Here is a 12,774-nt window from a genome sequence, read left to right as displayed (position 1 = left end):
TTGACATTACATTACTTGAATCTTCTAGTATTTTTTAGGTTCCTAGTGAATAAGGTATATATATATATATATATATATATATAGATGGCTCGCGAGCACAAGTCAAGAACTAAAGAAGAAAGTAAAGTGAAGAAAAAGTGCAGCTCAGTCAAAAAATTAGTTAGCGAAAGCAAACATCAAGTTAGCCAGCATCCAAGTGATTAGCCATAACAGGCAATATTTTAAAGTGCGTTTCAGAATTTAATAGAGATAAGGAGAATAATGTGTCTTGTCAAAGGTTATTCTAAAGTAATTGAACCCATCTGTGTGGACTTTGACAAAAAAGGAGACAATTATTTAAAGTTAGAGACACCGCCCACAGAGTAACATAAGTGAATATATCGCAGATTGTGTGGTAAGAAACAGAGTTGAGGAAAATAATTCATCTTGTCAATTGGATTCTAAAGTAATTGAATCAGCCTGTGTGTACTTTGACAAGAAAAGAGAATTATTTAGAGTTTTAGATAAAACTGTGATATCCATAGTGTAAGGAATTTTTGTACATATTTTGACTTGTTTTGAATATGTTATTTTAAAACAAGTGAAGTGTGTGCTGTCCATTTATTGTCAAATTTATCACCAACAAGTCACAGACACCTACTGTAGAAGAATCCTCAGCCCAGTTACATATACATAAAACTCTGACAGTGATATATATATACATATATCAACCTCAACCATAAGTAAACAGTGTCATATGTCAAGTAACCGAAATTATAAATAGGAAGTTAGCATTCAGCAGAAACTGGACAAACTCTCAAACCACTGTAGGAGCAAGAAGTAACAACAAACCAAACCCAGAATTACTGGGTAGTGTCATTGCCTCAACTCAACTATAAGAACATGGCAATACTTGTAACCAATATTAGAAGCAGAAATCGTAACTCATCCAATCATAAACGCAGGGAAAATGCATTCTGCATCAGGAGTTATGAGGAAGATATGGAACATTTGCTCAACCGTAGGAAGAGTGTACATATATCCCATTGCTGGTATTAAGAGGCAGATGAAGTTTTCCAAATTCAGTCATAGGAGCATGGACGGAACCTCCTGCAACTGGAATTAACAAGAAGGAGGGGCCTCTACTGCACTCAACCATGGAAACAGTATGGTGTCATCCTGAATCATGTAGTACGAGGAGGATCCCGTGTAGGCTGGTCCAGCTCTAATTGACAATTGGTCCACCTGAGAATAAGCATCCAGGGGAAAGGGAAAGAGGGAACCCAGCTTTGCCCTCTTCACACTGAGTGGATTTGTGGTTGTATTTAAAGTAAATTTCTACTTCACACTCAGAAGGATGCTTCCTTGGTCCACCACCTCAGTAACTTGGAACTAGTAAGTGGTAAGGACTCCCGTGCTCCACTTGGAGATAAAAAAGGAGAAGTATATGATGTGGGGAGTCCATAGGAATGTCACTCTGTAGAAAGTGCAATGGGTGTCCACAATTCCCTATTTTGAAAGGCATACTGTCCCCAATTTATGCAATCAAAGGGTTGGTAGGGATGGGCAGAAATCCCGTTTTGATTTATTCATGACAGTCCACCATTGAGTTCAACTTACAAATATCTGGAGACACATAAGGATATGCCACTAGTCATCTTGTGGAACACCCTATCTCTACAATGAGCTTTATAACTCTACCAGTAAATAGTTTGAGTAAAGGCACACCTGACATGGCAACACTCAACACAGAGTGAGATCCTAAGAGTAGTGGTTAAAGAGAGTCCCTGAAAAAAAAAAACATAAATGTTGTGAAAAAGACATACCCAAGTCAAAAGAAATAAATGTATGTAGAATCGCCACAAGAGGGAGACAATGTCCACCTGAGAAAGATACAGCCAGATCGTGCAGATAATGAGTGACGAAGGAATAGAATAGTCCACATTCTGGCTTAAATGAGTGCTTCCAGCAGATGGTGAAGATGAGCAGCCAAAGACATGGTGATATGACAAATCTGATGAGAAATGTTGAGGAGATGGCAACCTTACATGGATAAATCTGAATACATCAGCCTAAGGAGTTGATGAACCCAACCAGTTAATATGACAGAGGATAGATCATGGAATCAGAAGGGCTCCAGGGAATGAAAAGTTGGAAACGTGAACCTCAAAAGGAGGCAGTACATGCAACACAACACCAAAAAAAGAGCGAACCTGACAAGGAAGCCGATTGGGACTTTGTACATGGTGCAATTTTAACCCAGTCTTTATGTATGCACAAGAAAATGTTTCAGAACAAACTACATGTACCCCACTGTACCAAAGCTATTACAGAGGACTATGACTAATGAACACCAGCTGTAAATGGGTTTTTGAGAATGTTTATTTGTCAGCTGCAATTGCAAAAAATATCAAGTGCTAAGGCAAACATCCAATTAGAGATTATATGGATACGCTTAACATTCTTGTCATCAAAGGGTTACTTTGAACACAATATTGCAAAAATTTAGGTATTATTTCTGATAAGGCAAACTTGACTTTTTGTTCATGAAGATTAGATTGCTTATTATATTTGAGATCATTTTATATTCAGAAAATTACAGTACGTGGTACTGATGGCAAATGTTTAAAATACTGAGAATAAAAATATTAATTTGAATAAAATAATGCCATTAATGTAGTCCCTGTTAGGAATATATTTAATTCAGAAGAAAAACTATCTTACTGCAGGAACAAGAATTTGAAAATATGATTCAATCCTAAAAATTTTAAGCAATGCAAGTGGAATATAGAAATTTTAAAAGTTCTTCTGTAAAAGGGAACACCAGTATAATGAAAAAAAAAGAATTTAAGTGTGATATTAATAAAACCTTGAAACATTTGGCCATTTGTGTGTTTAATTGTGGTGAAAAGTGAAAACACAAATATAGGATTTATTTATATAATTTTTGTACTTCTGGTTAAATATAATTATCTTCTTGTACAAGGCTTTGGTGAGATCGTCTTTATAACAAAGAGTTCGGTTTCATTCCTACTCTGTAATTACTATTACAATTTAAAAAACTTGAACTATGAAAAGACTCAGACTAGTTTTTGTCTAAAGCATAAAATAATTAGAGGTCACTCAATACTAGTGTTTAAAATTGTTAAGACCTTAAACATGAATTGCCAATGAAAGGTTTGAGTATGAAAAAGAAATGGCAGGAAACAGGAGTTTAAAAATTAAAATAGCAAGTACAGCTTGAGAAAATCTGGAAACTTGTCTTTAGGGACTCTACATCATGGTTAGCTACACTGTATTAATACAGAAAGTTTTACTACATTTTATGACAAATTTACCATGTTTTTTTTTGAAATAGAGAAGAATATAGGATAGGTGTGATTAAAGACAACAAACTGTTTGTGGCTCTCTGCTGAGTTGTGATGTCAAAAAGAGGAGGGGGGATTGCTTGATGGTATAATTAAAAGAACATGAATGTAATAACCTTATATACGACTTGGCAAGGCTTCATGAAAAGTACTATGTGCAGATTTGGGCAACTTACTACAGAAAGAATATCATTTTATAAGAAAGAGTACAGAGACTATTAAACTTTCTGTGCTCTGCCCACCACGTGTATCAAAACCCGGTTTCTAGCGATACAAGTCCACGGACATACCACTGTGCCACTGGGGGAGTGACTATTAAACATTGAACTTCTTGTCACTGAAGAATTAAAGGTGATTTTATAAAGGTGTTCAAAATCATTAAGAGTCTGAACAGTTTTTTTTAGTAGTAGTGGAGGCAAAAGATTAGGAATACAAACTTGAATATTAGGAACTTGTACCATAAAGAGAGGCTCAAATGTTGGATGTGTTTTTAAAGGCTTCAACTTGATTTGATACCAGTGTACAAAACTGTCGGTTGCTTGAACGGCCTTTTTTTATGTGTAACCTTTACAAGTGGTAGAATGAAAAGAATGGCTATAGAGACTTGAATATTACGAGTAATATATACTGATTTAAGCTCTGGAGGTCTAAATGTAGATATATTCTTTGAAAGTATTTTTATTTAAAAAGATAATTTTGTAGAATGATTAGTCTAACAATGTGTTGTGTGCTTTAAAATATTGTCAACTTCTGTTAGATGAGTATACAGATGTGAAGGGAAACATTCAAACTGAGCTTTATGGTTTGGTCACTTGTTTTAGTGAGTAAGGGGTGAACTTCAAGAGCAAGGAAACAAGAAGTCATTTATTTATAACCAAAGCTAGCTAATCCATATAATTGGTCAAAAAAAAGTTTAAATGAATTAAACAAACCACATCACCAAGCAAACAAGTTCACATTTTCATAACTACAGAAATATTGAATAGAAGTCTAAAACATTATAATTTCATTGTATTGGTCACACTTTGTGTGTTCAATTTTGGATGCCTTACCTTAGGAAGGACACTGAATTGTTGGAAATAGTTCAGAGAAGGGCTACTAGGATGGTACCTAGAACGGAAAGGTTGTTATACGAGATAGAGAGGATCTGACTGAGGTGTTTATGATTCTTAGGAGAATTAATATTGTTAATAATTTTTTTGTATTTAATAGTGAGAATGGTAGGACTAAAAATCAAAAATATAATTTTTGGCAGGGTAAGGGTCATCTTCAGGTAAGACAGTTTAATTTCTCTAACAGGGGGGGTTGGCCTTTGGAATGGGTTACTTTCAGATGTGATGGATGCAATCAATCAAGGGAGTTTAAGGGAAAGCTGTGTATGTGTATTTGTTTGAATGATATGGCCTGGCTTTGGATGTATTATTTTTATGTTAAGGTTTATTTTAGTGGACAGGATGACCTAGGTCCCTTGTTGTCCTTAAATTATATCTATATATAAAAAGCTAACAGAGACAATATGATCAAAGTTATAATTTTCCTAAACTGAAAATGTATTTCCAAACATACTTACCTCTGCTGACACTAATAGCTATTTCTCGATTTTCATCTTTGCCATCTAATGTTGTGTTCACTTGCTCCAGTCTTTATATACCTCACTCGATTGCTCTCTGCAATATCTAATTTGAAAACTTTACGCCGGCTCTCACACGCCCTTTATGCAGGTACTGTATGTAAGCTATGCAGACAATAAAATCACTTTTTTGCAAATTACCTCATTCTGGTCACTGGCTCTTTGTGGGAAGGAAGGGAGGGAGAGTGTCAGCAGAGGTAAGTATGTTTGGAAATACATTTTCAGTTTAGGAAAATGATAACTTCCAAAACATGCATACCTCCACTGACACTAATAGCTAGAATCCTACATTGAGGGGCTGGTGAGGACAGAGATCATACAGAAAACATCTGCATAGAACAAATATGTACCATGAGAAGTGGTATCAAAGTGGGGAACACTGCATTACATCCAGAAAAGGTATGCTCTTCACCCAGAACTAAAGAAAACTGAAAAGGGTGGAATATAATACAAGTATGATGGTCCAGTCCCAACCAAACAGTCAAGGTTCCACAACTCGGGTTGGATTTAACCTGATGACCCCCGGCTACTAATTTTCTGAGTACCCAATGCAAGTCTTGCTATATTTCATTCCAACAATAAAACTAGTGGATGAAATTGTTTAAAACTTCATAAGAACTTTCATAAATGCACGTAGTTTAAGAAACATAAAGCCTATTAATTTTGATAAATTTAGTTTTTTTGCATTATGTTCTTTAATATCTTGGAAAATTACATTAGGAAATGGTATTTATAAGAAATGATTACAATATTTATATTTGTTTCAGATTTGAACTTATTACTTTAGTACATTATTTTAAAATCCCTAAAAACTTTTTATCATCCATAAAATGCAAATTTTATCTGTTTTTAATTTTTTTAATAATCACTTTTTATCATCCATAAAATGCAAATTTTATCTGTTTTTAATTTTTTTAATAATCACGTACTCTCCTTATGGTTTCAAGTAATATACAAGACCCAAAAATAATATTTCTAAATAAACCTAAACAATAAATGAGTATTTTTAATTTTAACATTTTAAAAAACATTTTAATTTTGTTTCATAAATGTATTTTAATTTCTAGTTTATGTTTATGTTTCATAGCAGCCATAGGTAGAATGATAGAGTCCGCTGAACATGAATGGCAAATAAAACAGAATGACAGCATTTGGAAACTAACACCAATAAAAATAAACTATGAAGCTAAGGTGACATAATGAACAGAAGGCCATGGGTTCAAAGGAATGACATAATAAAGCATGTAAAACAAACCTAAAGTCCCAATTAGACAGAAGGTGGCTGATCAGATGAGTCCTCAGGAGAGGAAGCTCTAGTGAAAGAAGGAGCAGGAAACAGGGAGTCTAAATTCTCCCCAGAATATCCTGTTTCAGAATGAAAATTCAAATCAGCACCTCCTGGATAGATACCCCCGGGCCACATGAAAAATTCCATCTCACCCCCCGACTGCTGACCACCACTAGATAACAAAAGAGGAATAGACGAAGGCTGAGTAGCCTCCATGCTTGAAACCGTTACATGGGAATTAATATCCAATGTTTTTTGTAATATATTTGTAGGAAAAAAATAAATAACAAATTTCATTCAATGAAATGTACCTCTGGATAACAAAACAAAGAATTCCCAATTATTAGAATGAGAAAACTAAGAAAATGTAAATCACAAAACGTTAGTCTGAATGCTCGTGCTTTGTGGAGAAAAAGTAATTTTATTGTCTGCATACAATACTTATATACAGTACCTACATGGAGGGTGTGTGAGGGCCAGCATAATGTTTTGCAAGTTAGATATTGCCGAGAGCAGTCAAGTGGGGTATATAAAAACTGGAGCAAGTGAACACAACGTCAAATGGCAAAGATGAAGATCAAGAAATAGCTACTAGCGTCAGCGGAGGTATGTATGTTTTGGAAGAACAATTCTAGATACAAGCCTGCAAAGATATGTTTATTACTGATAAAAAAAATCATATAGACATAGGCATGTTAGAAACTTTAATCAAATGATCTTAGTCTTTTTATGCCCTTAAATATAAAGTACTATATTTTTAATCCTATTTTAATAACTCAATTATGTTACACCAGGTATCTAGTAGTCCATCCATGTACTCTTCCAGCATGTCTGTATCTTTCAAACACTAACACAACCAAAATCTGTTGTACAGTATTCTCTAAGCAAGACTAATCAAACTTGTTGAAAGGAATAATAACATTGTTACACATAAATTCAAAATTTCAATGAAGAGATTACAGGTTTGTAAATTTTAATTAACTGAAATAGTTGAAATACACTTGCCATGTTTATTTGTTCAATGTTTTTTTAGCAGTTGATCTCCCCTGGTGTAAGTGAGAGTACCTTACTGTGATAACCACAAACTCTGAGGTTTTCTTTCAGAAACTTGTTTTTAAGACTTGGGTCTGGCAGATTATTTCTCTCTTTTGAACTTATAATTGAGCAATACAGAAACCAAAAAAGTGTCACAAGGTCATTCAGATGGTGAATTTTTTAATAACTGGAAGACTGAAAAGGTGATTCATAATTTTAAAAAAACCAAAGGGTTAGAAAAATAATCCAGAGAAATACTCCTTTTACTTTGACTTCTATTGATAGCAAGGTACTGAAATCTATTATCAGAAAGCATTTAGAAGTCTGGCATATAACAAGGGACACAGAGTGTTTTAAAAAGTTTTTTGCTATACCAGGTTAATGTATATGAAAATGTGAGTTGATTTGCAACTTGACTTTCAGAAAGACTTTGATGAGGTGCAACACGAAAAGTTAATTAGTGCATCAAAATCATATCCATGTGGAATTAGTGGAAAAATTACAAAATTGATAAACAAAAAATGATTTAGTGGTAAAAGCTAAAAGGTATAAAGAAATTAGTATTTACAACTGGGAGACAGTGAGGAAAGGGTTCTCTCAACAACCTGTTTCAGTACCTTTCCTTTCATAGTTTATGTCAACAATGTTGGCAACTTCCTAGACAGTAATATTTCTAAGTATGCCAATGAAACATAGATGTCAGGAAGGACTGGAGCTATTGAGAACCTTTTTCTTAATTGGAATGACCTGAAGAATTTTAACAACAGGTCAAGATGTGAAAAATGAATTCTGACAATGAAAAATATTAAATGATGCTCTTGGAGTATGAGAAAATTTTTAAAGATGACTTGTGCATGACATTTGATAAAAGCTTGAACCTTGAGCTTAATAGTAAATTGTGGTGAAAAAAAAAACAAGCATTAATAAAATTTTTAATTTACAAGAAAGATTATTGTAACCTTGTGGGAAAATAAAAAAAATCTCACATAGAATACAATGTGCATCTTTCAATACCCTTACAATAGTAAAGATAAAAATTGAATGTAAAGGAAAATGACAGAAAAGACTACTAGAATGATTCCTACAGTGTAGTTTAAGAAAGTTAATCTACAAAGACAGGTTTAAAGATTTGGACTTGTTTCATCTACACTACAGATCTAAAGGTGACTTGATTCAAACATGTTAGGAGTTCTTAATATGAATAAAGATTTATACCTGGCCAAGTTTATCATCTGTTTTAACATTACAATTACACTTTACCATTTTATCCCATTATATGAAAAGTAAGCAGGTGCCAGAAGAATGAAAACTGGCTAATGTTACTCCTCTTTTGAAGGGAGGTGATAATTGTCCCTGTAATTATATGCCTATTATTTTTAGATCAGTAGTGTGAAAATATTTTGAAAGTCTGATGAAAAATTATGATTTGCAAAATCATTTAACAAAGTTAAAAAGTTAACATTTTCCTTTACCTGAAAATATATTGCAGATAGATACTCACCTCTTTGCATTACAAAGAACCATTACCTTGCATACACTATAGTGTAAACTCCTGCATATGCCACAAGCCTTGAACAAAGCTTCCACCCCTACATGTGTCAATGTGTATTACCAGCCTATGATGCAATCATCATTAGATGAGAGCCATTCACCAATAGGAGGATGACACATCCTTCATAGTAATCCCCAAGAGCACTAGCACATAAGCACATGCTCATTCATAACAAGGCAAACTAAATGCATCAGCAATGATGGAGAAAGGGTGGGAGGTGGTCCATAGAGGTAAGAAAATATGAACTTCAGAAACACTACTCACCTTTTTCCACCACAAAGAAATAGATTCCCACATTGAAGACAGTGGAGGGGCCACTGCAGATAAACTACAAATATGAGCTCCTTTCTAAAACAGCATCAAAAGAGGAAAGTTCATAGAATGTGACATCCACAAGGTGGGAATAGCCTAGTGGGCAGTACACTGTGGGAGATTGTATCCATCTCAAACAGAGGTGTTAAAGCAAAAGATATTGTCCTAAGAATCTTTTGCTGTGTGATAACGTGTTGCCAAGTGGGCAGAGTGACAGAATGATCAATTGTCCATTATAGCACAGACAGACCGCTAGCATGAGTGTGTACTGTGGTTTAGGTTATAAGTCAGGCCTTCCATGTTGGAGAAATATGAGATACCACAAACATTAGGTGCAGGGAGAAGTATCCCAGACCTGTGTCTCAAGAGAAACCCAAGATCCATCTGGCTAGACCTGACCACTGGGAATAGCTTGGTTCATAATACAGTGGGATGTTCTGCATTACACTACATGGTAACACCCTAGCCCTACTTTCCAAATGAGGACGGCATCCACTCTTAGATATGGATTGAACCACCTGATGAGGAATTCTCCATACTAATCTCCCAACTGGCTTGAATATGAGAAATAAATGGTTCTTCCATACTCCACTAGGAAGGGGGGGGGGGAGATTCACACAGAAAAAAACACTTTAGAGATGTGCAGACCATTGTCATCAGGCATAGTCGTGTGGAATTAGGTCCCATAATGGGAGAAAGTGCAATGTATTGCTACAACTAAAGATAGTAGATGCAAGCCAAAAGTGAAGGTAGGCACATGCCTGATGTTTTTGTTTTTTTAAACAAGTGCAGAATGGCCTGGAAGATAGGTATAGATACTGCTGAAGCAATCTTGTGGAAAAATTTATCCCAAAACCAGGCACTGAGCAGGGGTGGATGGGCCTAATAGTTTCTGTACTGCCCAGTTTGATGTGGATTTGGGGTGAGCATTCCCTGTGAAGCAACACTAGCCACTCGATGGGTTCCATTGTCTCCATAATATAGATATAAATATAAATATATATAGTTTGAATACGTTGCTTGTGAGACCTGAAAAAAAAAGGAGAAAAATAAATAACTCACCATCAGAGACACTGTGAAGAGTGAAGAATGGCATTTGGAGGGAGACAAAAGCCTTGGTAAGTAAAACCTTCCTGTGGTTGTGGGACATTAACATGTCAAAAGTCATCAACATCACCACCTGCAATATCTCATACAGAGGACATAAATGGCCTGTACAGTCTGGGATTGGATACCAAATGAGTGGAAGCAAGGAGAGGAGGGTAGGTAGAAAGGCAGTGATGATGGGATGCCTAAGTGATCTGATTGAAATGTTTAATATTAAGGAACTTGAGGGTGTTGAAGTATCTTTTTTTTTCATATTTAATAGTCAGAAACTCCCAAAATTCATCTATATTATTTGCATAATTAATGAAAAAGCCTGAGGGAATCTACTAAGTACATTTTCCCAGTCAAGAAACAAATAAATATATCAATTATAATCACTCTTTGCTTTCTGCCACTAAATAAATTTTCAATGTACTTCTCACTTTTTTCACCAATTCCATAAGTATACAACTTACTAATCAATCCCCTGCTTACGACAGAAATTAAACTGAGAGAACCACAGTTTCCAGGATCTGCCCAAAACCCTTTCTTTCTAAAACTCAGGCACTACATTCACAATATTTCAGTCATAAAGAATTTCCTAAGTGTTCAGACTCTTCTGAAAAACTTTTTCAAGATTTTAGAATAAATACTGTCAGAGATAAAAGCTTATTCTCAATAAGTTTCTCTGGCTTTTTCAGAATAGTCATTTTTTCAACATGAGTAGAATTTAAAGAAAATTCTCCCCAACCGTAAAGAAACTGGTCAGTCTGTGAACTTATTCCTGAATTAAATAATGAAAAATGTGTAAAAACCATTGTTTAGCACTTTAACCATGTTCACTTCTTAGCACTATACCATTCCAAATGTTTTATAGGACCAATGTTATTCTTTACTCCCTTTTACCAGTTAATATAAGCAATAAATCCTCTAAGTCAAATTTGATGTTTTGAGTTCAGAAACTTTCATATTTCCTCTTATATGATTCACTTTAATAACTTTTTTATCTTCTCTTTATTTTCCCTATAATCCTCTGCAACTCTCATTATAAAAGTAATTTTAATGTTTTTTTATAAACTAAGTATTTTTAACTTAAGAAGATGTTTAATTCCTCTGTTCATTTATTTAGGTAAATATTTTTGACTGGAATATATTCCTTCTTCGCTACTTTGATTGAACTAACCAAAACATCTGAAGTTTCAATAACATTAATTCCACTAAGATTACCAACTCAAGTTTTCTACCACAGAAAGTATTGTGGTCTTTCTAAGACTACAACTGGTTTCAATGAAAAATTAAAGGTGTGGTATACGGGCACATCATACATTTTCTACCCCCTAGGTTAATACCTAAAGTTTTCAAAAGTTCTATAAATATGGAGTGTATTTAGCTTCTGATATAGAATATCAGTTAAGGGAACAACTCTAAGTTTCAGGCATGAAACAAAGTCACACAAGTAGGTCATCAAAACAAATGTGCTTCTTACAATACCTGAACAGCCTGGGCTACGTTTAGATATATAAGACCATGTTCTCTCTGGTATAATAAGATTACTAGAGGATTCAGAACACTAATTTCAGAGAGATTCTACTTTAGAGGAGAGATCACTTTAGGTTAGAACTTAAAATCTTGCTTAGAAAAGTAACACCAAATTACTCCAGATGGATATGAATGAACATCTTTCTCCCTTTCTATAATAAAGGAAATTTACAATTATGGATTGGGTATGCTGTGATTAAAGATAGTGATTGTGTACCAAGACATGTCCACTCTCTTTAATGAAATTCAGACTTAGTTGATGGCAGTAAAAATATGGCACTAATCTGTAATATATAGGATTCAATTTAACCTTCTGTTTTTATGGTTCCTGCAGGCTACTGTAAGGGAAATCAGGGCACTGGGAATACCACAAAGTTAACAATGTTACTTACAATCACCAGTGCTCAAATAGTCTTGCACAACTAAATTTTTAGTTGTATCTTTCTCAGAACTATAAACAGCTTCAGAAATAGCAGCTTTCTTAAACACATATACCAAGAAAACATTACATAAAAACCTCAAAGTTCAAGAAATTTTTCTGTTGCATGAGATAAAAATTAACCAAAACAACCAATTTTCCTAAAATTAAAGTCTTCCATAATAATAAACTTGTTTCTATTGGTAGAATAATACATCTGCCAAAACATAATCAAACCCATATCAATAATCTGAACAGGCAATGTTAATTTCTTTAAAGTAGACATACTAAAACTACTACTTCAGTACTTGTATTAAGTGTACTATTGCAGTGGTTAACAACTAATGAACCATGGACCAGTACTAGTCCACTTGGAAATTTCACTTTCAGTTTCACCCACTCAACAAGACAATTGAAATTTTTTTTTTTTTTTAAATAGCTACTTTTAGGTTTAAAAGTTAGCAATAATATTAATACTGTACGAAGTGGTCCATGCAATTTTGGGTTCCGAACTAGCTGGTTCTCATTAGCAATCGATGTGTTCGAAGGAAAACGAAGTTTGATAAT

At 34.3% G+C, this 12,774-nt stretch overlaps 1 protein-coding gene across 3 annotated transcripts in view; it reads right to left on the bottom strand.

The window, feature by feature from the left end:
- The window catches only part of LOC106460160 (probable peptidyl-tRNA hydrolase 2), a 23,742-nt gene that overhangs the window by 9,990 nt on the left and 978 nt on the right, over positions 1-12,774 (bottom strand). Inside the window, exon 1 of one of the 3 annotated variants that reach the window (XM_022386811.1) lies at positions 4,400-4,489. The exons of the other annotated variants lie outside the window; for them this stretch is intronic. The gene's annotated coding sequence lies outside the window, so the exon portion shown is untranslated. Of the gene's footprint in view, positions 1-4,399; positions 4,490-12,774 lie in introns of those variants that run through there. 3 annotated transcript variants of the gene reach the window in all.

This window comes from Limulus polyphemus, unplaced genomic scaffold, assembly GCF_000517525.1.
Source record: "Limulus polyphemus unplaced genomic scaffold, Limulus_polyphemus-2.1.2 Scaffold720, whole genome shotgun sequence".
Classification (NCBI taxonomy): Eukaryota; Metazoa; Arthropoda; class Merostomata; order Xiphosura; family Limulidae; genus Limulus; species Limulus polyphemus.
The sequence above is the reverse complement of the archived record's forward strand: the minus strand, read 5'-3'. Positions and strand labels throughout refer to the sequence as shown.